The sequence below is a fragment of the Pinus tabuliformis genome, chromosome 9, assembly GCF_031772625.1.
Source record: "Pinus tabuliformis cultivar Carrire ecotype Pingquan chromosome 9, CPIR1, whole genome shotgun sequence".
NCBI classification, from domain to species: domain Eukaryota; kingdom Viridiplantae; phylum Streptophyta; class Pinopsida; order Pinales; family Pinaceae; genus Pinus; species Pinus tabuliformis.
In genome coordinates this window covers 722,535,000-722,558,541 of record NC_142307.1, presented here as the reverse complement: position 1 = coordinate 722,558,541, position 23,542 = coordinate 722,535,000, and the positions used below count along the sequence as shown (strand labels likewise).

The 23,542-nt window shown below is 35.6% G+C and overlaps 1 pseudogene; it reads right to left on the bottom strand.

The window, feature by feature from the left end:
- Positions 1-19,372: 19,372 nt before the first annotated feature.
- Positions 19,373-22,926, bottom strand: LOC149150722 (pre-mRNA cleavage factor Im 25 kDa subunit 2-like; annotated as a pseudogene).
- Between the last annotated feature and the right edge of the window lie 616 nt (positions 22,927-23,542).

The window sequence follows — 23,542 nt, the reverse complement described above, 5'->3', positions numbered from 1 at the left end:
CAAAATTATTTGTGAGAATGATTTCAAGAAAATCACATGGAAAATCATTTGTCGACGTGTTTCAAACCAACCAATGTGGTTCATCATCAAGACAAGTTGAAGATCAAATCTAAGCGATAAGTTAAATAGGGAATGGAGGTCTTTCCAACAACTATCTTTGACTTGGCAACAGATAAAAAAAGACTTCTACTGGCTAGATTTGACTAGGGCCCAGGCGGGAGGGGTCAAGGTTGTTAAAAATCTATTAAATAAATCATTGAAAAATTCTATATTATTAATAATATTATTAATTTAAATTAATATTATTATTCTTATAATTAGTATCAATATTAAGGAATAATTATATTTAGAATAATATACTAATATTAAAAAAAAAAAATCTTAGGGTAAATCCAATATTTAAAGAGACCATTTTTTTATATAGATGTTAATATCATCATTCTTAACTAAATAAATATTATTAGAATTATTAAGTCTAAGGTAAAAAGTAGTAGTAATATTATTATTATTAACTTCAAATTAATATTACTAATAATACTAGCCTAGGGTAAGTAATCCAATATTAATTTATAATGAGAATAATTCTATTAAAAGAATAATATTATTATTACTAACTATTGTTACTATTTTTATTATTTATAATCATTAATGATAATAGGAATATTGTTATAAATTTTATTATTAGGGTAAGTTCATTTCTAAAAATAAAAGTGACTTAATGTTAAAAAATATATTAATAAGATAATACTAATAATATAATGGTCTAGGGTGAAAAACTCAGTTATTACTAATTATAAAAATATTTTATTCAAGAGTAAATAAATACAATTAAAAGTTGATCCAGGGACAAAGGAAAGCTAAAGGAACCAAAAGGCCAAGGAAAGGAAAAATGATGAACGGGATAAAGAGGCTAGGAAGAAAGGGCTAGGATCCAGCAAATAGTAATCTTCCATTTGTCACCCCTTTTGAGATTATTAGGGCTTTTATCGATTTCAAGGGCTTCCCTAAATTTTCGAAGGTGAAACTGCGCAACTTTCGCAATAACACAAGCCTCTTCTATACAGACATGATTCTTAGTCTTCTCGAAATGCTTTGCAATGGCAGAGGACTTAGCCCTCCCATACTTTAAGTCTTCCGAGTGCTCATTAATCCTCTAATTAATAGAAATACTAGTCTCACCAATGTATGGGTCCCACAGGAATAGGGAATGAGATAGACACCTTTCATGTCTTTAAGGTCCACAAGATATTTAATAGATCGTAGGGAGCTATAGATGCTATTAAGAGGTCTAAAGGTCAAGGGAACATTGTGCTTCTTAAGAATCCTGGCAATCCTATCAGTGGTCCCTTGGATTTAAGGGAGGTGAACCCCCAGAGCCTAGTCTTTAAGATCTTTATGGACTGAAGGCTCATTCCGGGCCTTGAGGAAGGCTTTCTAACCTAGGTGTCTACTATAACCATTTTTAACGAAGACATCTAGGAGATGAGCCTTCTCTTTTTCCAAGCTCTTATCATTAGAGATTCTTAATGCATGGGTATCAAGCGTGTTGAGAATGCCCAACTTCTGAGAAGGGAAATGATGGGAGATAGCATGGAGACATTGATCAGCATGAGTCTTTTTTCGAAATACCTGGTGGGAGAAGGAACCATCATTATTCTTAGAGATGAGAACATCAAGGGACATAAGACAACCATTGACTTCCTTTTCCATAGTGAATTTAATGGTGGAGGACTGATTATTGAGATGACAGAAGAAAAGATCCAACTCATCATGACCATGAGACCACACGACACCTATGTCATCTACAAATCTCTTCCATAACTTTGGTAAGAGATGGGCGAAGGCCAAAAACTTGGACTCAAAATCCTCCATAAAAATATTAGCAATAATAGAGCACAGGGGGGAGCCCATGGCAACCTCACAGGTCTACTCATCGAACTCTCCTTCAAAGCTGAAAAATGTGGAATTAAGGCACAACTCAACTAACCGAGCGGTATCTAGGTCAGTGAGCTTGTTGATAACCTCCATGGCCTCATTGATGGGAATACAAGTGTAAAGGAAGACCACGTCGAAGCTCACCAGAATGTCCCCGGGGTCAATCTTTATTCTCTTAAGATCATCAACAAATGAGGCAGAGTCTTTGACAAAGGACTTTGTGCAGCCAACCAAGGGTCTAAGATTCAAGGTGAGGAATTTGGCAAGGAGGTAAGTAGGACCACCTATGGTATTGAGAATAGGTCTCAAGGGAACCCCCTCCTTGTGGATCTTTGGAAGGCCATAGATCCTAGGTGTAATGGGGTTGCTCTCAATGAGTTTCTGGGATATAGCTATTGGAAGGATTTCCAAGTCAAATATAGGTGTTGGAAGGACCTACATTCCATATTTAACTTATCGCTCAGATTTTATATTCAACTTGTGTTGACGATGAACCACAATGGTTGATTCGAAACACGTCGAGAAATCATTTTCTATGTGATTTTTCCGAAACCATTCTCACAAACAAGTTATGGATCACAGAAGTCTCAAATCTATAATAATTCCACAATGATGTCGACCGGTTCATTGGACCTGGAGAAGTTGTGACAATATCTCCATGGGTCTTCCTTCGCCTAATGACATGCCTCGTGGATCCATTGAAACTGTACTCTCGCACGGTGATCTTTTACAAAACAATGTGGGTCATACGGATTGTAGCTTCGGGCATCGAAAGGATATTTCTTTCTCTCCTCTACTTTTACATCCACATGCTTGAAATTTTGTATCTCGTATAACCTGATCAACACTGGAAGAGTGGGCCAAGGTGCCTTCTTCTTCCAGTGTAGCTTGGTTGACAGTCCTGCCGCGATGTGGTATGATACTTCTTGCATGACGAGCTTGTCCATGGAAAACTTAGGCAAAACATACAGAGGCTTCTTCATGTTGTACATCCATATGAAGATGTTGAATGGTGAGGTATACCAATCAACAATATCGATTAGTGCCTCCATTTCTTCCTTCAACATAGAAGGTGGATCCTGCTCAAATATCATCTTGTACACTGAGGTGAAAATATGATCTGACAATGGTGTGATAACTCCTCTGAAGCTGCATTCAGACAACATTATGCAATAAGTATCCACAAAGGTTTCCACCGATGTCCATGCCCACTTCAAGGCTGAGAATTCATGACGTGCATAGATTGTATCCAAGATGTAAGTGGAGATGTGGCTTTTTGCTTGTTGACCTTTGGGCAACTGGTCAGCTCTTGCTACCTATTCCTTCATCCTATGAGCCAACATGTCATAGTAGTTTCATGCTTTTCCTTCACTCACCAGTTGGTCCAACGCAATCACCCAACTCTACGGGGAGGTTTCCTCGCTCTCTTGGCCATAGAAGAGATATGAAAATATGACCAATTATTGATACGCCTTCCACAGTATCTTTATCTTGTAAACCTGGTTGGGTGTCATCCTAAAGTTGGCCACCTCCTTTACCTAGTTCTTCAAGATATCCTTGGTGTTGGCATTGCTGCTGAGTATGTTGAAGGGTGTCTCCATGGTGATCGCTAACTTCGACATATGGTACATCTATTCATAACCCTTTACCCTGAGGGTAGAAATTTTCGTCCCACTAACATTGCTTAACGTTATTATCTCAAGATTAGTGTGCAAGATGATCCAATCTATAATGTTCGTAGATGGGAACGCTGGCTACCTGCATGCAATCTGGTACAAGCTAGACTTGTGAATGTTTGCATAGACTTGGCAGTCTTCAAGGTTTTCCCCAAATGTGCCTGCAAATGCATCATTGACCTCTTTCCATTTCAGCTCTATTTCCTAGTCTACAATCAAACTGGTGTCTTCATAGATCAGAAAACTTGTAGACACTCGGTCAACTGCTACTCTAGTTGCAGTTCCATCGGTGTCCTTTGATCCTGCTCTCTTAGAGGCCATTGATCCTGAACTAATAACAGGTGGATGAATACCTTCTAGATTTGGAGACATGGTGACACACATGGTAAGAAATATTTCATCTAAAAGAAAAGCAATCTTGAGGAACAACATGCAACATAAATGGGGATTGACTCGCAAGGATTACATAATTTTTCATGGGAGGCCGGGAGATTAGCCGCCGGAACTGTGCAAAAGGAATTCCAAACTACTGGGAGGTTGGATGGCTGCTGGAATTGCACAGTTTACAATCCAGACTAGGCTACTGGTTGTTGGGATTGCACAATGTGCAGTTTCAATTGGGAAGGGTTACAGGCCTAGTGACTGCATTGTACAATTTTTCGGGCTAGCAGTCACTGCCTTTGAAAATTACACAATGCAAGACTGGAGAACATTAATTGGGCATAAATGCACATTTTCCAGGAGGAAGGTAGAGCCTTCCCTCTCAGGATTGTATAATATTGTCTTAGTGAGGTAGAGTCTAGGACAAGGCTTCCGGGACCCGCCAACAGGCAACTGAATGAAAATGATGAAGAAGTGAATGCATGAAGATACTAAGTGTAAGTAGGAGTGAATGATCATGCATGCAAATAGTGAATGCAAGATTCAGAAAATGGAACAATATGCATGTGTGTGAAGTGAGTCGTTGAATCAATGACTGTTCTTGCAAAATTGTGTCATGCATGTGGCAATAGTGAGATGCTAACAAAAACTGAAGCGGTGCTAATACAAGATAATTTGCATGCAAATGACAACAAGAATTCATATAAATCAAGCATACGACACTCACAAAAGCCAAAACACAAAAAGCAACAAAAATGCTGCAAAAGACAAGTTACAAAGAATTACTTGGAAATAGTCGAGATGGATGTGCCAAAGACTCCTAGATATGTTGTGGGATGTTAGAGCTCCAAGATGAACGTGAATAAGTGAGCTCTAAAGCATCAAATAAATAAGCTTGATGCTCATGATGCGCATGCCAGAAATCTAGGGAGAAAAGACACTTGGAGGAAAGTTTCTAAAATGATCTTTGCATGTAACTTCCAGCTGCTAAAAATAACTCCCTATAAAATAGGAATTATTTTTGCATGTTTCATTTTTATATTTCAGAAAAAGGAATCCCATGCATGTAAGTAAACTTTTCTCAGTCCTTGGTGGAACTGGTCAACCTGAGGAGAGCACTTGCAACAACTTGCTTGGCCAAGGGAGAAATTTGTGCAGTTCTGGGAGGGAGTTGGGTTGACTGCCCAAAGGAATTGCACAATTTCTGGGAGGAGCAGCTGACTGCTTCCCAGGATTGTGCAATTTCTGGGTTGAGCTATCCTACTGGGCTAGATTTTACAGTTTTCACTAGGAAGGCTGACTGACAGGACTATGTAGTTTCTAAGCCTAGCAGGTTTCCAGTCAAGATTGCACAATTTCTAGAGGGAACACTGGTTCCCCTCCAAAATTGCACAATTTCTTGAGGTAGATGCTCAACCTGCAACTAGACCAAGTCCAGAGAAACAACCTGTGAGGGGAGTGAAATATGCTATTGTGCACAGGTTGGAAATCTACTAAAAAACCATTGAAGGTCATGCACTTGACAGTGCAAGACATGTTGATGGGAATTGTTGGTAGGGAGGCTCCAAAAAGAAGCTAAGAAAATTTTTGGAGTATGGTTATAGCTAGTACAACAACTTAATAAACTAGGTGGAAGTTGTTCCTCTTTAGGACTCGAAGATAAAGGTTGTGGATGAGAGAAAGGAAGAGTGTAAGAATAAGTTATTGAAGTGATTATTTAGATACTTTTTGGTTCCTCACTTGAATTACCTTTGGCTGTAATATTATAGAGTCTACAATTTCAAGTTCTATAACTTTAGGGTCTGATGTCTCATCAATTTCTAGTTGAGATGTTTCAACTGTCGCAAACTCTCTAGTTTCCAAAGATGTAACTTCAAGTTCAATACTAATAGGAAGTGATGATTTTGGTTGATTAATTTTGGATGTAGCTTGTTTCTTCTTATGTTTGCGACATAGAGTTTTTGCCTCGGTACGTAATGGATTAAATATTTTCATTTTACACAAACCATGAGGGTGTTGTTCCACTATTAATTAATTAATATTGAATAGGAAAAACACAAACAAAAATAAAGAGGGTAACTACACACATAAGGATGACTGATTCACTTGAATTGCAATATATAGTTAAGTACGTGCAGACAATCCCCCTGAATGTTGTGTTCAATGTATCACAATTACAAAGGCATCTGACTTAGTGACCTATGGTTGGTTTTCAATCTAGTGGGGACTTCCAAAATATAACCTAAGGTACTTGAAGTGTAATCTGCAGTAGTGTTGTATAGTGTCTAACCATACAATGGGGGCATTCCTATATACTCCTTGTACGTGGAAAACCAACCATCCTTTGGATGTAACACTAACAAGTAAATATTGTTCCTACATTTTGAGACGTTGGAACACGTCTTCTAGCCTAGACAAATAAATGTGTCTTTAATGTTGCAAACTCCCCTTAGACTATTTGATAAATTTTAATATTGATCTTGATTAAGGTTTCAATTTTAAGGATCAAAATTAATTCACTTGAACTCTTAAAGTGGAACTAGCATGAGAAGAAACCATTTTCATTCAATGAAGATCTAACTAAAGAAGGGAAGGATTTTCAAACAATGATGTGGAAAAAAATAACTTCTAAACAAGATCTCCAAATCTACTATTCTAATTAAAAATTCAAAGCCCTATTGCATGAGAAAATGAAAATTTTCTTTTCTTTCAACTTTCAAAGCAAAGAAAAATGAAAGTATGTTAAGATTATTGAATAAAAGATAATTCAAATAGCTGTAATATGAAAATTTCTTTCAGCAAATTAATAACCAAGTCCAATAATTAAAAACCCTAATTGACAAGAGGAAAAAAAAGAAGAAAACCCTCATAAATAAGGCAATCACACTCAATTTCCAACAAGTTGTTGGCTTTAAAGAGACCTTGGAAATACCATAGAATTAGGAAGACATTGTAAAAAAAACATAATTCAAAGCAAGACAGGGAAAATGTAATTTTTTTGCACTTATAGGATCATCTCCTGTAGTGTATGGAAACCAGTGTGATACATCACACTTACAGAATTGGCAAAATGCACTGGGATGCTCTATCTCAGAATAAAAAGTGCGATGGGGTCAATTTTTCTCAAAAGACACAAATCAAACCCTAACTGAGATTGAAATCAGGTTTCCCTAGGTATAATGACAGTGTGAACAAGACAAGTAGTGTCGATTCTAGAGGTCCTAAAATGCTAGGAAAATAAAACCAGTAAATAACATGGTGTTCCCTAACAGAGTCATCGAGTTCTTTTATGGATAAGTTCCTTGATGAAAAAAATAATCTCCCTAGACTTTATTTTTTAATTTAGAAACAGCAGAGACAAAAATACAATGCTTTCCTTAAAGATGTTTGAAATATGGCAGAAAAACCTACTTGGTTTCCAATACATGCTTACTCGTTCTCCTGGCTTGTTAGCTCCATCTCCAACTATAATTTCTATAAGTGGAACTTGCAAATAATCCAAAATAAGTGAGAACCAAATCATACAAATCGCATATACAAACAACTATGAACAAGAAGCCAATGATTCATGTTCTACATATGCATAAATAAGACATGAGAAATAATGCACCTTTGTATTAATAAAAGTATGAAATTACTACAACTCTTGTAGGCCTTGACATTGTGAATCTCTCCTAGCTATCTTTTCCTTCATTTTCCACAATTGTGAGCCTTCAATCACACCTCAATAATGTGGATGGATTATCGACCTCTAGGCACAAATGAGCAGTATAAGGGATAATTTGGAGTCTCCAAAAGCCAACCCAGACTTTATGGGAGGCAATGAATTTATAGGGAAAATGTGGTGGTTTTAAATTTACAATTCTAAGGATTAGATCCACATAAGCACGAGGTAATTTCTAGGAGGTAAGAGATGAGACCTCAATATTAGGAGTTTGATATATGATCAAATAGTAAATGGTTAAAACCAGTTCCGAAGTTTCTAGAAAGATAAACTTCAAATTTTTTATTTTTATTTTTACTCATTTCCAGTTATCATTGCATTTTTTTGGAAAGAAACATGTGCTTCCTAGCACAGTTTCTATGTGTGCAACCTATGCCATCGTAGGTTGTCTTAAATGCAGGTGCAATGAACCACAAAATTATGGTTTTTAGCCAATGTAATCAAGCATTTTGTAACTTTTGGAAAGTGAATGCTTTCGATTTTTAGCGATTGATTATAGAGTGTAAATGGATGATGATATATCCAGGTTCAGGGTCATTTGCTTGGATGTGACAAAATGACATGTAACAACCATAATTAAAACATTGACTAGTGACTTACCTTTGTATTTGTTAGATCCTCCTTTTAGCTTTTTCATAATTTGTGCTTCTTTTTTATATGATTCATGGCAAGAACAATCATAGGATTTGTGTCATTTTTCTTATTTTATGCTTTGAAAAATGCTTACTTTTATTATGTATTTTGTTTTTCTTTCCTCATTTCATATGCAAAGAGAAGCCCATACAACTCATCCATTGTTAGTTTCTCTATATCCTTTATTTCATTAATGGTGGATAACATGTAATGAAATCTTTAGGGTCATGATGCTAACACTTTTTTCACAATCATTGGTTCTTCTACTTTCTTACAAAGTACAACAATCGCAGGATTTATGTCATTTTTCCTTATTTTATGTTTTGAAAAATGCTTACCTTTATGATGAATTTTGTATTTCTTTCCTTGTTTCATATGCAAATAGAAACGCATACAACTCATCCATTGTTAGTTTCTCTATATCCTACATTTCGTTAAAGGTGGAGAACATGAAATCAAATATTTAGGGGCATGACCTTAGCAAATTTTTCACAATCTTCTACTTTTTCACAAACTGCATTGATAATGTTGAAAATTTCATCGACATAGAGAAAATAGGCTGGAATATTTTCTTTTCTTTTTTCATTTTCAAACTTTTCAACTATCTTTTATGAGTTTGGAGCTTCACCTTCTTCACATTGATGTTGCCTTCATAAAAATTGTAAAGTTTTTCCTAGATTTGTTTTTCAAATTCATAGATTTTATAACAAGTCACAACTAATTCTCAAATATTGAACACAAGATTCATTAACTAATTTTTCATATTATCCTGTGTGATGCATTGTTTTTTCCACAAAAGATGGAGTTATTTTTTTGGAGAAACCTTCTTCACTAGCTATGGATGATCCCACAATCTACCTTCCAAAAGTTAGACTAGTTTTAAAGGAACCAACTAACTCAAAGTGGGGGTGAATCAATATGAGACAATTTTACTTATTCAAACATTTATGAACCATAATGAAATAATCACGTATATGATATCTATCAGTTGAAGAACATGGAATACAAGATTTATGTAGAATCATTTTTAGGAGACAACCACAAAAGTTATCTTCATAATCCTTTGTAGGAACCAACTATCCTTAAAATATTTGTAGGAACCAATCTAATAGAGACAACAATCCCTAATGTTGTAAATATTTGTAGGAACTGACCTACTAGCGGCATCAATCCCCACCACTGCAAATATCCATATGTAGCAACATAAATGAGACACAAAACCCCACTACTACAAGTACTCATAGGAACCAACCTACTTAACTGACTCTTCCTCTACTTCTTCCTTCACCAAGTCTACTCATTTCTTCTACCTTCACTGGGTCCACTGATTTCTTCCACCTCCACCAAGTTTTGGTTTCCCAAACATGTTGTTTTTGGCATCTTCCCAAGAACAAACTTGTAGAACATCCCACGTATCCAAATTTTTAAATATGATTCATAATTTTTTATTGAAGGTACTTCTACATGTCTTCTCATATCTTTGAAAATTTCACATTCTAGTTCCTAAAAAATAAGTTACAACAAAAATTCCAAGCTGACCTGTTAGAAATCAATTTTGGGATAGTTCAAAAAACATAACTTATATAAATATATCTCTTATATAATAGAACAAAGTAATTTTTTTACCTTAGGTATTCTAGTATGTCTCCATATGTATCTAAAAGTTCCAGAGAAAATAAGCTATACCAAAAATTCTAAACTAACTTGTTTGATGTTGATTTTATGACTTCAAAAACCGTAACATCCACAGGGAGTATCTAAAAATTTATAATAAATGAAAGTTTGAAAAGTTTCTTATATGTACCTAGGTATATTTCCTTAATGTCCTCAATATTTCATGATATGAAATATATCAAGGAATATGTTCTGTGAAAATTTGAAACTAATATATTTTCATTCAGTTGTGCTTGATTGTGATCATCAAATGAGATCCATTGTAATGGCTTATTTATTCTGGACCCAAATGTTGAATATATATTATGATATTTTTCTCCCATATGATATAATAATACGATATATTATATCTAACACTATTTGTTTTTATGATTTATGAATGGATGTGTTTGTGTGTATATGCTCACATTAAAAATTTTGAGATTCTATGTTAATCTTTGTGTAATGTGTATTTTTATCATTTTTTCAAAGGTTATTTAAGTGATCTACAAATGCTAATGGTTGTAATGAATGTTTTAATTGATGTAAATTATATTTTCACCATCTAAACCCTAAAAATCACAAATATGTCTTGGTACACCTTGGGTGAGCCTTTCTTCCCTTTCGGAATATTAAATATTGCCACAATATGCTAGATTACAATAGGGCCTTTGTTGGCAGCCTACGACATAATGATTTAGTGCTCATATGTACTTAGAATTTATACTTATATATTGTGACAATTGGAGTTGTATCAAAGATTAGGAATCATGTGTTCCTAGGAATTTATTATTGAGAGACAAGGAAATGTTAACAATACAACCCCCATCCCAACACCGGATCACCGGACCCAAGTCACATTCTAGATGAATTTGAAATGATTTCTACTCATTTAACAATGGGTCACTTCATATTATACTGCTAGAGCATAAACATTTGCTCCCAAGGAACTCCTTGGATTCTCCCTAAGCAATCCATGGGTGCTCCCTAATAGTAATCTAAATATTTAAATATTTATCTTTCATTTTTATTTTTTATTCCACCTTTTAGCATTACCATTAATTATTTCAAGATGTTTGAGAATAGTTCCAACCACATCAAAATTCATATGGACAAAGTAGAATTTCATATCCCATTCGAAATTTAGTTGAGTTCATAGTTTTAAACCTTTTAAGATTGATAGGATAATTTGGAGGATGGAGTATTGGCTTTAGAGAAATTGGATAATCCCAATCTAGAGGAGGATAGTTTGTGGGATGGAGTATTGGTTTTAGAATAATTAGAAAATTCCCTTATGGATGTTGTTTCTAATAGCTAGTTTTCTGCAAAGACTAGGTGTCAAGCATGCAGATGAGGTTCAAAAGTATCTTTAGGTACTTCCTTAATTTATTAAGTGATTTTATGATTCTTTCCTAACTTAGGAAAAACACATTGATTGATTATATAATTAATGTTGGCTATTCCACTAAGGTTTTTTAATGAAAAGTAAATTAATTTACTTTAGTGAGTTTAGTCTAAGTGGGTTAGGATTTAATCCGAAGAAAATTTTGGAGATATAGGGTTAAAGATCTATCTCAATGAGAACTTATAAAATATGTCTAAGGCATAGGAGGAAGACACATCAAATGTTTAGGATAAAAATTGTCTCAAGGGAGTTAGTGACTCAAAGAACCAATAGAAGACAAATTTGTGCAAAAATGATGTTTTGGGAAAAGGATTAGAAGGAGCTAGGTTAGTGGAGAGACTGAGAATTTTAAAGGATGATACTTGTGAATAAAGTTGATATTTTCAACTAGGCTTGCATATGGGTAGAAGGATAATTTCCTCGAGTGTGCAAGGGGTCATAAATTGCAAGGGCGACAAGGCCTATTTGAAGGTGCAGAAGGATATTTGAAGGTGCAGAAGGATATATTTCCCAAGCCTAAGAATTTCTACTAGGCCAAATTCTTAAGGAGGCCAAAATTTCGGGGTAGAAAATCAAAGTTATATTTACCTATATTTTTTGTGTAGTATATGAGGGTAATGTTCCCTATTAAGGGAACACTAATTTTCCTAAGTAATAAAAATCTTAAGGAGAATTTTGAGGTTCAGTTCCTATTATGTTTTGTGAGTGATTTTCTATTTTAATATATATGGCAAATTGTTTAATTTAAATATGGGTGTATTTTTATTCAACTGTTTTGAGAAAAATAATTTATTGAGTGAATGCAAGTTTCTTGGTATAAAATAAGTTATTGAAAATATTAAATAAAATCTAGTATTGGAAAACAATGGACGATGAAAAACATGTTGAGATGCCACCCATCGACCACCACGGTCCCAATGTCCAAGAATCTAGCTACAACACTAGGACTACTAATTTCATGAATCTAGCATAAGACAATTTATTAACATAAATGCACAACTAATTTATTAACATAATTATTCAATAGACTTAAAATTACAAACAATCTCAACCACATGAATAAAACCAATTATTCATTAAATTAGAACTTACTTGAGATCTCCTCTTGAGATAATCACCCAACTCATAAATTTACAACTACAACATATCCTAGATTTGATCCTCCTAATCAAGCCCAAGATTTGTTCTTCATATTCCTTGTTGATATGGATCTCCTAAGCTACACTTTTGCACCTTCCTCGTAGATGACACACTAGAATGGAAGGCCTTCTCCACTCACCCCTAAGATGCTTCTCTCAATGTCTTGTTTTGTTGTATAGTGTGCCATCCTAGTATCCTCAACATTGCTTTTATAACTCTCATTGAGCTAAATCCTTATCCCTAATCCTCAAAGTGATTGATTGTCTAAATTAGATCTAGCCTCTCTAGAGATCAACAATGAAAACTAAAATATAATTACTAGTAATAGATACTCTAAGGAATACATTCATATTTTAAATTATTCAGAATACAATAGCCTCTCTAATTATTAATAATAGATAATCTAAAGTAATACATTCATATTTTAAATTATTCAGAATACCATGGTATACATAGTAGAACACCAAGTTTCAAAATATGCCAGACCAATATGGAGATGCTAGCCTGATCTAGGAAGACATGCTTTTGCGTGATCCTGTGAAATTCAAAAATAGAAGATAGCATTTGATCAACTTAAAAATTGAAGTGAACTTGTAGTTTCTGAATTATATTAAAAGACACCTACATAATGTTTGAAAGCTCGTTGCAGCAAATTATATAAGCTCTAACCAACAATCTAATCACATTCTACACAAATTTTGAAGTTTCCAACTACAGATTCCATGTGAACTACCTAAAATGCAAATATTACGAGGACACTCCAAGAAGTTTAACAAGGGAGTGACTGTCGTAGCAGTAGTCCCTGCCGAGGCATGGCAGATGGCACACATGCAAGAGCTGCTATGGGACACGATTTAACATTAACATGAAACTTGGGCCTAAATTTCTTTTGCTTACTTTAATATGAATTAATATCGAAGACTGTATATAACACATCTTTCTAGAAATTGATAAAAAGAAACGCAGTGTACTATAGTTCTTGACTCCTTACGATGCAAGTTACGGTTGTTTCAACTAAGAAAATTGGTTTTGATGGCTTGATTTGTCTGAGTTCTGATCTCCATTTTAATGACATCTTATCGTAGCTTCCATTAACCATTAATGGAGGCTTTCTATTCATTTTAGGTTGAGTTATTAAAAAATACCAGACATGCCTTTTAAAATAGTAGCCTAAACTTGTACATTATCGAGCTAAACCTACTTACTCTCTATCTTTATCTTTGACTGCCCAACCACACTGCTCAGCTTATATAGCATTGCTGTCTCTTTTTCATTAATTGAAATGCCACACTCATTCTCAGATTCAACAATAGTTCCGACATGAGAAGTTCCAGAAGAAATTTAGTTATCCGACTTTTCTGCACTTCTTGAAGGATTTCTAACATAAGTTTACAGGGGCATCATTTGTAGAGGTACAACTAGAGGTTCATGTAGATGGTTTTTATGGCACTAGCCCTCTCATGAACCACCAGTATAGAGGTAACGTCCAGAGCACTATTAAATGCACTGTTATATATATAAGTTTTATTTTGGGAATTTATTTGTATATATAAATATATTATTTTGGGTGCCTATGAATAACATTTTAATTATTTACATATTATAATTGTTTTTTTCGGGGATTTGAATATATATTTGGTTAAGTTATTAAAAACAGAGATAATCAATCTGATGTTGAAGAGTGTAAACATAACATATAGTTTCCCTGAATTCCATACCATTCATCTTTCTATTTCGTCGACAGTTGGAAAGTTGCATGCAACTCGTCGTGCAGGCATGGCAGGGGGAATGTTTTAGGCATGTCAACCTGTTTAATTGCTTGCACCAGAGATCAGGACAGTAAAACAGTTAGGCGACGTACTAGAATGATGCAAGAACTTGGAAAAATCCACCAGAGGCTTGGGAAGGCTCAGAGTAAGTGGGCGTAGCCTTGTTCTAAAACCGTCCATAAGGATTAAGGCCTTCATGATATCTACTCGATTACAGTAACCCTCTGCAACTTATTGGAAAATATTGAAATTGGTCGGTTCTGAGTTAAATATGTTTATGCAAGAGGAATAGAGACATAGAGAGCCTAGTGCAGATGGGTTCTGATATGCCGAGATGGGAGACACAGAGGGTATGGTGTAGATGGGTTCTAGTATGCCCCGATGGTAGAAAACACAAAAATGGATGCTCATATGCCCATCAATGGACTTTCTTAATACACAGGGTGCTATAGTTGATGTGAATCCTATTGCGTAAAGTAAATTTATTTGCCATAAACTATAAGAGAGGCTCAAGGAGTTTCAATTTCTTGTTGATTCTGAAGTCGTTGCGTGCTTTTGAAACAAGGGCTTCATAGTCAATTGGGATCCTGTGATGGCACCACTCGCAGATGAAGCTAGAGCTGTCGCGAAAGAGTGATCAATATATCAGAATCAAATGTCTTGATTTTTTAGAAGACTTTGAAGAAAATTCAGACAGTGAATCTTACACGACTCTTTTGCTAAGAAATCCTCCATACTCATTCTCCAGAGCTTGTGGCGAGTCCCAGTTGAACAGTGTAATAAAAGGCTCTATACCTGCATCAAAACTCAGATCGATGTATAAAGTAGGAGACATATGTGATGGGAAGAATCAACACAGGAAAGCCAGTGCGGTTTTTTGTATGTGATTTTATGCCAGGTAAAGGTATTATAAGCATAATTCCCTTTCAAATAGCATTCATAATTTCCTTTCAAATAGAATTCTTTTGCATCTACTTAATCAATATGCTACAAGAACAACATAATGGCTTGCCTGCACAACATACTTTCCCTGACTATGCGTGTGTTTGCCAGTGTGTGGTTCACAATTTCTAGCATCTTGTTCTACATGTGCATCAGGGAGTTTCAATTTCTTGTCGATTCTCAGGATGTTGCATTGGAGCTATCGAGAAAGAGTAAGCATACACCATACAAGCTTGAGAGAAACATTTTAATGAACTATTAACTATATTTTTGCAATTATTTTGGTTAAAGCAGAGTAGAATCTAACTTACTGTTGATGTTGGCCCAACAATGGAAGTGCATCAGGCAGTTTCAATTTCTTGTTGATTCTCACGCCGTTGGATGCTTCTGAAACAAGGGCCTCATACTCAAACAGGATCCTAGAGGTGGAGCTATCGAGAAAGAGTAAGCATACGCTGTCAAGAAAGAGTAAGCATACACCATACAAGCTTGACAAAAACGTTTTAATGAACTATTAACTGTATTTTTGCAATTATTTTGGTTAAAATAGATTAGAATCTAACTTAATTTGCTTCAAGTTTCATTTTATGGCTACAACCAGCTTCACAAAGGGAGATCAGTACTTAGCTCTGCAATTTGGCCACAATCTGGCCACAAAAAAGTAGTATTGTGTCCAGCATGAAGGAGGTGATGACATGTAGCATGCCACAAGGCTATGGACTACATGTGATATGGAATATGTAGTACAAGTTAGCATTATATTAACATTTGTGTAAATCCATACTTTATTCCCATGCGCTCTACCACGAGCCATCCAGACTTTGGTTAAAACCTTTTTTCGAATCTGCATATTCAACAACCCGGCATCCAGACTTTGGTTAAAACCTTTTTTCGGATTTGCATATTCAACAACCTGGCAATAAGACCTCCAATATAAAACTTTGGATAAAAGAAAAAAAACATCAAAGCTCGAAAATAAAAGTTTGGATAAAAGCGAAAAACATCAGTTAAATGCTCTGGTCAACTCGAATTAATAGGGAGTCAACGCCGATGTGAACGTTGTAGTCCCTATTATGCCGGAGGCAAGGACAAATAAAGGAACCCTTACTCCAATTTTGAAGTAGTTATCGAAAACAAAATATTCTTTGAACAAACTGAATAAATGAACCCATCCTCTTATTCCAAAATAGCTAATCTAAAACAAAATAGCTTTACATGTTTTCTACCAATAGAAGCATACAAATCAGCAGTAGCTAAGGTGTCAAAATGAATTATTTTGAAGCGAAATTATAAACATGGAGATACTTTTCCTAAATTCTTATGTATGATGAATTTTTATTGTGATAGCCAAACAAGCAGAAAGGAAAGTAGCCAATAACAACATACACTTACACTTCCATTTGTTATAGATAATGTTCTCGCCTTTATTATGTATTTAATATTTAAACATTGGTACACTAGATCTCTCTGGTAAGAGCCATAGTGAACCAAAAAAAGAAGAAGATGTGAGCTCTATAACCTTGAATAAGCCCCTAAAATTTCCCATGTTCCTAGTATATGATGAAAATTTATGGCAATAGAAATACAAGCATTGGAAAGGTAGCCAATAACAAAATACCATTACACTTCCATCTGTGACAGATAATGTTCTCACCTTTATACTGTATACTGTAGTTATAATGTTTAAACATTGCTCCACTAGAAATCTCACTAGTAAGAGCCATAATGAATAACAAAAGTGAAATTTATAACATTGAATAAGTAGAACACGGTCCAAAAATTAACAATGCTGATGGCCATAAGTTATAAATAATACACAAGCAAAACCTTATGTTCCCAACCAATTGCAAAGGTCCCAGCTCTATTGGTGTCCCAAGTTTTTTTGACCCTTTGTAATTCAACCATATTACAAAGTCTGTTTTCTGTCAACAAAGCAGTCCGCAATAGTGATTCTGGTTCTTCCATTCTGCAGTGATATACTGCGATCTATATGGGTTCTTCCATTCTTCTACGAGATCTATATGGGTTCTTGCTATGTAATGTTTGTCTAACCTTGTCTATCTCCTGATCATCTTCCATCTCGAAAACAAATACGTACTCCAAGTGCTGAAATGCAGTTCAGCGAGGGCGATCTACTGCCATGAGATCAACGCAAAAGCCTGCTGCATTGTTCTCACCTTGAAGAACTCCCGAAATCTAACATTTCCTCTCTGACTGTTCGAAACTGCCGGTGGTTTCTGGAAGCCCATACAATCAGTGCTTGGCGATTCTTTGGATGAAAAAACATGAGATGTTAATATAGAAAAAGGAGCCATTACTCAGAAGTCGACGGAATACTGCCATGAAGGCAATCTATTGCCGCAAGGGTGAACTGTTGGGCGATCTACACATCCTTCAATTCCACAACTGATATTACTCTCAACTACGATCTACTACTACGAGGGTGATCTACTGTACTGTTGCGAGGGTTATCCTTTTCAAGGTTATTTTTCCCATCTATCTCTTGCCACGAGGATGATCTGCTAGGTTGGGCGATCTACTGCCATGAGATCTATAAGAGGAAGCGTTGCTGTTGGGCGATCTACAGTTAGATCCGGGGCTTTGTATTAGATTTGACTACTTGAGCATAATGGTGATTTGAACCATTGCAAGCATGAAAATCTTCGGTGAAGTCTTCCACCCTTGATGCTTGGCGTTGATATTATTATTGGCACTGTTCTCACCATGATATCCTAAGCTCTCTGCGTGGCGATCTAGACTTCATTAAATGACAAAGGGACAACATTGTAAGAAACTCTTTGACTCTGATTCCACATGGCTTCTAGTTTCATGAAGATAGTTGTTGGCTCAGCTCTATCCAACTCTTGGGGGCAAGCTCTTGCCCATATCGTCATCGAAGCCCCAACTCCCATTATCCAGGTGGTCCAAGCCTCACTCGATGAGGCTTTAAAGTTTTCTCAAAATGCCCTAATCTTCTTGTTCAATGGTCTTTTACCATGGAGAGCATCTCAGAGGCATGGAAGCCTATCATTTCTGATGAGATTAATATCTACCCCTATGCTAGGGGTTTCTTTATAGTCGATTTTGAAAACCCTGAAAGTAGACAATGTATTCTAGATTTCGGCCCTTGGTTTTGGAAAAACTAAGGCCTATTCATGAAGCTATGGAACCCATCATTCGATCCCTCAGCAACAATCATAACCTCAGCACCAGTGTGGGTGAGATTTCCAAACCTACCCTTGCATCTCTAGAATTTCTCCTACCCTTGCATCTCTAGAATTGCTCCTTGCTAAAAGCCATTGGAAATGCAATTGGGAAATTTTACTGCAGGTGTCTAGGAATATGCCAAAACCACCTATGCACACATCTGTGTGGCACCAGATTCCCAGCTAAAATAAACCTAACAAGTAAAGACTATGTGTGGAACAAGAAACTAGATTATGAAACTGTCCTCTTTAGATGTCGATCTTGCTTTGAGACAGACCATCTAGCCAAAAATTCCCCAAAAACCTCCAAGAAAAATTATGCTAGAAAGAATCGCCACAAATCTACATGGTGGGAAGGAGCACAAAAATAACATTACACTGTCATCAAGGAAGAACACTCTCCAAAACATTCTGAATCATAGGAAATCGGGCAAGCAAGAAACAACTCTCAAGACAAGCATAGGGAAAGCCCCACCCAACAACAAAAAAGGTGAATTTGACAACCCCTCAAGCATCAACATTTATGAGGATTCGAATATTGTACAAAATAAATCTTCATTTAACAGCAAAGAAGATCTCTAAACCAAACGTCTTCTTCGAATATCTTCAAAAGGAGGAACACAATAGATCGCGAAACTAAGACACCAATGTCCCAAGAACGAGAAGAGATGAAGGAGATGCAAGATAAAGGAAGGAAGTTGAAAGACCGTAGAGAAAAAAAAAAGCTACAACGCCAATCTCACCAAGAATGACGAAAAGCCAAACAATTAAGAACTAAGAAAATTATAGGTCTGATAGACCAATTTGGTCTTAGTGGATGTTAACCACCACCACCACCAATTTATTGACAAAACCAGCCCTCATTGGAGTCCATCCTTAACCATGTAATTTATTGACAAAACCAGCCCTCATTGGAGTCCATCCTTAACCATGTTAAACGTGAACCTTTGACAACTGCAGCGGAATAGTTGAGATAACCGGACCGTAATTCTGCAAGAAGGTAATGTGGCATTAGTATATGCATTACGAACTAAAGGGCAGAAAATGTAAGCTTTAGATGGCCAACTTGCAAGTATCCCAATTTTGTTTAATTCCAGAACAATGAAGACACTGTAAGAATTGTAGACCTTGTAAGCATTCATATTTGGGCACCGATTATGACCAAGCGATGTACCTGCACATTATCGTTGAACAGAGACAGTGGATTCAGATTTCTGGGGACTGCAAAATATTCTTTTTCCGGTAGATGAACAAGGAAAAGCTTCTTGCATTCCTGCAGGAAAGGTGATTCAACAAATTTGGCATGAACGCTGTAAAGTGCAAGGCAGTAGTGAAGGAGATAATAATTCACTTGAAACGTTTCCTTACCTTTGGTTTTCTAATGTGCGGTGGACAATAAGGATACATCACTGTCTCAAAATTAGGTTTCCACCATACACCAACACACGGTCCAATCTGTCATGAAAATAATTCGTTCTTGACTTGTCCTCTCTAGATAAGGAAGAGGTAGAAAAATTGCTGATATGAATGAAATAATAAACAAAACCACCACCCATGCATAGTGCAAATGGTGCATAGAAATGATTCCATCACTAAACAAAAAAAAGGTCAAGAGTAACTGAAAAAAAGGAAAGACCATAAATAATTTCAAGAATTATTTCAACCTCACATAATAAACATATAATTACTACACAACAACCATACACATTTTCCTCTCTAATACAGCTGATTTCCCACAGCCGAGACCAGCCCCCGGCTCCCCAAATATATAAATAAATAAACAAACCTCCAGGAAAAGCAGAAGGTCTCTGACATTTGTGGATAACGTCCCTATTAAATCAAAGGTCTCTCACATGTGTGGATAACGTCCCTATTAAATCAGTAAGTTTAGACTAGTATACTTAACTCAAGAAGATTTGAAGGATACAATGGTAGATGAGCCATTGTTTGGTTCGACTTAGAAAGAACATATTGCTAGGTTTAACATCTCCAACTTATAGCAAGACTATTCTTATAATACCTATGTCCATATAAAACTCTATTGCAATATTTATAGGCATTGCTTTTACATTTTATTCATACCAGGTATTTGATAATGTTGCACGAGCATCCAAATTTATCATGCGATAAACATAGAAGTCACCCATGTTTCGTTCGACTTAGGAAGAACGTATTACTAAGTTTTCATGTTCAATGCATGGAAAAAATAAATCACCTGCTCATAAATTGCATTCGAAGGAAAATGTAAGCATCCTTCGGAAATGAGAAACCTAAACTGCACCACGTAAGAAACTGGCACAAACTTTGTAAGTTCATATCATACCTGCCACTCTTGTTGAAGAGTACTTGAATCTACAGAAAGTTTGCTCGACAGTTTGCGCTTCAAGCCTTCAATTTCTGAAGAATTCCGAACAGACCATCTCAACTCAATGATGAGATGAAAAAATTCAAAACTTAGATTTTAGAGTTTGTTTAGAAACGGAAAGCATGTTTGGTTCACAATTTCATTTCAATTACTTATTCCAAAAACAATAAGTCCGTTAGCTAAGGCTCCTACCATTTTCACCAGGCTTTAAGCGTCCTGCAGGAAGCTTATAGAAGGTTCCTATTTTCAGTAATAGTATATAGGAAGCTTATAGAAGGTGCCTGCTTTCCTTAAAATCAGAATAAATCACAAGTAGTAAAATCCGTACAGACAAAACCTCATAAATATTGGCATCACCTAATTTCATATGGTCGATTGATTCCATTACAAAATCTGGACCATATAGTTAGTGATAAGATTGATGCTAATTACGTGCAATCAAGACACAGAAATGATCACTTACCCAAGACCACTTCTATGAAGGACACAATTTTGTTTCATCTATTTAGAGTATAAGTCTCACATCTAATATTGACATTTTTACTGGAGGGTCCATAGTGTAGAAAGATGAAAGCTATAAGAAAAAAATCCCATCACGAACTCAGTTTTCTAAAATTTTGGTGTTTGAAATCTATTTACAAAAATCTCACCCGTGTTCTTTCTTTTAAATCAGTATGCATCCTTATTTGATAACAATAAGACCCAACCAAACCCAAACCTAAACCTAAACCTAAACTTGCTGATAGTGAAGATGGACCAAAACGCTATTCTTATGCTTTCAATGGCCTTTCAATAAACATTAAAAAGGGAGCAAAAAATTGTTGAGATTTTCTGTTTTAGTCAAATAGTCAAAAATCTCTGAAGGATAACAACAATAGGGATTCAGTTCCTAGATTAGCTCCAGGTTGTTGGGAGGGAGTTAATGCCTCCTATATTTGATGTGAGGGAGTTATGAGGCTGTTAGATTCTCTATGCTATATAACAGGCAGTCATTCGGATGATTTGCTAAGAGAGTGTAAGGATTTCTTGATGTAATCTCCAAATTTGATTAATATATTCCTGATGCCTATGTTTGGTGGACGTAGCCCAGATTGGTTGGGTAAACCACGTTAAATACTGTGTCATATGTGCTTGATATTCTCCTGTGTTAATTCTGTGTTTATTTATGTTGGTCGCTGTGCACCTGATCCAACAAAAATCACGTAAAGCACGAGAGAGCACCTCTTCGACATCCCAAAGCTGAATGATAAATTAAAAAGAAACAAGAATAATAAACCGGGACAACTTTTATAACGTAGAAAGAGGGATGACTCAGCTAGTTATTCTACGTCAACGATGCCAATGCTAATCCAATTCAACTGCAATTACAAAACAACGAAAAAAATATGCAAGGATTTAATAATGGACAACATTAACAACTAACCACAAGGATAGCTTCCACGCTTGTCCGCATGCCTTCTTTCATATAACTGGAGAAAAAGCCAACAAGTCAATTATTATTGTGAGAACAAAATCGATCAAATATAATATGTTTTAACAAGTAAAACGGTTCGTGCTTCTTGTCTGTTTGTCAATCCAAGAACCGCCCGAACATTATGTTATTCAACAATTCAATGTGATAATACAAATCCCTGAGTTACAAGGTTACTGTTTTAACTTTTACTAGAAGTCTATAGTGGCAGTTGCTAATGAATAATGCAGTTTGAACATAACCAGAATTACAAATCACTAATGTCAGTAGGGGTGACTTCGAATTATATTGATTGAATATCGATGTAAATATCTTGTTTTTCCGGGTCAACTAACCAAAAGGTAACTTGGCATCAACAAGTGTTATGATTACTCAATGTTTAGTAAATAAAACATAATAAAGAGAAATTACAAAAAAAATATAAAACACTATATAAACTACGAGATCTTTAAACTAGAAGGAAATAAAATACAATGATGTCCAAATTGCAAAATAAGAGCCAGTGTGACTACAAATTACATTGCCTGCAACATGTCAGGAAAATGCCTGCTGATCACAAATATTAAAGAAAAAGAAAAGGCAAATGACGGAGGTGGCTCTGCAACAAATCGGACAGAACCATCCATGGCCCAGCGTGTGAAGGTTGTGTTGTAGTAAATACCTACGGTGTCGGAGGAATGGAGCAATGAGTGAGAAGGCAGACATCCTAATAAGTATTAGTAATAAAAATAATAATAACCAATCATTAATGAAGAGACATCTGAATGAAAATAGTGTCTTTTTGCGAGAAGGCACATGACAAAAAGGCACATGCTTAGATATTTATTTCGCACCTCATTGCAATTCTATTATCTTCTATAATCTTTCATATATTTCAGTCAATATAATATTGTAATCTAGATAGATTCTTTAATGTTTTTTTCCAAGAAAGAAAAAACAACTTTCTACTGATATAAAAAGATGTTTACATAATCATGAATATAGCATATGTGCTTGAATAACTTTGAAAATACATGTGACTTACCTTAAAATACAGGGCACACATGTCATTCAAAGAAAACACATATGGATAACCAGATATAGCTAACCACTTAGTAAACTAACAATGGTGAAAGTACTTTAACTTATCTGAATTGGATCATTATATTGTTTGTCATCCATCTCGATGCATTTGGAGGGAAAAAGTGGATGAATCAGCTCACGGGACTGTTTTTACTGGTAGGACCCAGTTTGCCAAAACGA